Consider the following 2,624-nt stretch of genomic DNA (forward strand, 5'->3'; position numbering starts at 1 on the left):
TTATGACATAAAATAATCTCAAACTTAGAATTGAAATTAAGCATATCACATAAAACTATGCATTATAGTTCTGTTGGTTGGTAGCATTTTTTTTCTGAGGTTTAATTACAAAAAAGTTAATTTCATTTAATGACATAAAACTGGGACCCCCGGTTTGAAAACCACTGGCCTAAGGGAAGCTAACTTCTAGGTTGGCCTACAAAAATGAGTCATCCCTGCAGCCCCCTGCGGTTCTCGCGTAGCTACCTTTCACATTTCAAATGCCGTTCTGTGGGTTTCTTTAAAAATGTATGTAAAAAATCTTTCTTGCATCAACTCGAGAAAATTTGAGCCTTTTTATGGATTGCAGTCATAGGCTTTAAATGTAGCTCTCGCGTTTGTGGTGATGTGTTCATTACACAGAAAGCAGGCAGGCAAGCTCCCGGAGAAAAACAGCGATACGTCATGGCGCTTATTATTACAAAACTGTCAGCCTGCTGTGGTTTACGCTTATATTTTAAATGTCTCCCAAGTCATTCGTCACCAGCATGACCCGCATGAGTTACTGTCGTATCTGAGATGTGTGCACTGCACCTAGCAGCAGCATCTTGTCTGTGTGAACTTTATCTAGACTTTGCACTTAAATCGTCACCTGTCGGCTGAATTTCACGCAAACTTTCTCGGCGCTCATGACGCGGGCTGATACAGGAGGAGCGCATTATGGATGAATGACTGAGTGAGCTTGAGGGAAGCGGGAGGCAGCAGGGCAGAAGCTAATCGCCTCTCCATCATATCTGTTCTGCTCAACTTTCTCCCGCAGAGCCTCTGATCATAGACATTTCATCAGAGATTAGGCACCAGGCCTCTAAACACTGCTCTAGGGGAGCCCTCGCGTCGCTGCCAGCGCTGCGACTTCGTGTCGCAGAGGGAAAGCTCCTCGCCCTCCACCTCCTCTCCCTCCCGCCTGCAGCCCTGTCTTTTTCCGGAGTCTCCAAATGACTCATCAGACCCATAATGCAAATGAGAGCTATGTTGAGCTGCTCGAGACACATTTTCATTTGACTCCCACCAATGAGCGCACCATGCATTTTGCGGTTTTCATTTTAAAACGTTGACTGTCCATGTGTCCGAATTCGTATCCAGCTACATAGTATTCAACATTAAAGAGCACCTATTGTCCGATTAACGATTTTACATTTCCTTTGGTGTGTAAGTGTGTATTAGTGCATGTTAATGATATGCAGAAGGTACACACCCCAGAGTAAACAATGACGTGAGTTATTGTCTCCAACATAAATCTCTTTTCTTGGACTACAACAAACACACAGATTGTAGGCAACAGTTTACTTCCTGGGATTGGTGATGTAGACAAGACCGACATTATCATAATTCCTCCCGCTTCGGACTCCTGTCAGCATTGCATTATGGGCGAATCTTTCAAACATGGTAAGGAGCGCCACATTTCCGACTGACGTCAGAGATATTCAGGCCAATCACAACGTACAAATTAGCTGGCCAATCAGGGACACAGCGCTTTTCAAATCGATGAGTTTTGTACAAAATCAGTGCATTTCAGGAAGACGTGGATATCTACAGCTCCAAAAATGTATAGTATGTGTAAAATAATGTGTTTTTTGAACCATAAACTACACAAACATGTTGTATTACACCAAATACACAAAATAATGTTGTTTTTTAGCAATGAAATATGTGCACTTTAAAAAGTATGTCCCAAATTATAGTAAATTAAAATAAGTGTTGTTATGGTCCACTATCTGTGGTGAAAATTCACTTGATGACTGATATTGCCTACAACTCACTATGAAGGTGTTGACAACTATTTTAAATTGAAGGTAGCTAAAGCTTGCTTGAAAAGTCGCTAAAGGTTTGTGGGTGCTAGCTTGGTAGAGCTATTAGCAGTAATAAAGGTTTGATTTCAAGGGAACACACATATTAACGTAAAAAATATACCTTTCCAACGTCCAAAATCGTCCGCTTCCATACTGTATAACAGCCCAAAATCAGTATGTGAGGTGAGTAGTGTTTTTAAATAATTCATTGTATTTAAAAAAACAGTAGGCTGAATGCCCAATAAAAATCATTTCTGTTTCTGTTATCACACAAAGGAAAGCGTATGAAGCAGTAATGCACCATAACATTGAATGCCAACCGTGATAAAACACCAAGAAGAAGATGAAGTAGTGCCTGAATGTTTTCAAAAAGGTTACTAAATTTGTCATTAGACACTTAAAAAGGTTTGGTTTGGTTTTTGGTTACTTAGTAAGGGAAATTTGTTTTGCAGTGAAATTATTATGACATCTATTCAAAAAAATACTAACAGTGTACATAATACATGCGTAACAATATAAATGCCCAAAACTACACCACTTACTCATTATATACAATACAACAGTGGTTCTCAAACTTTTTCAGCGTGCGGCCCCCCTTGTGTATGGGGCATTCTTTCACATTCCCTCCAAAGAAAATTTATGAAAATAAACTGTTCTAATACTCAACTTTTAATTAAACAAAACAAAATATTAAATTATACAAATTAGTGCTGTTGGTTAGTACTCTTATTATTTTTTTTAGGCTTAATTGCACAGAATTCATGATAAATTAATTTATTTTATAAAATGTCATAA

The sequence above is a fragment of the Misgurnus anguillicaudatus genome, chromosome 19 (genome assembly GCF_027580225.2).
Source record: "Misgurnus anguillicaudatus chromosome 19, ASM2758022v2, whole genome shotgun sequence".
NCBI classification, from domain to species: domain Eukaryota; kingdom Metazoa; phylum Chordata; class Actinopteri; order Cypriniformes; family Cobitidae; genus Misgurnus; species Misgurnus anguillicaudatus.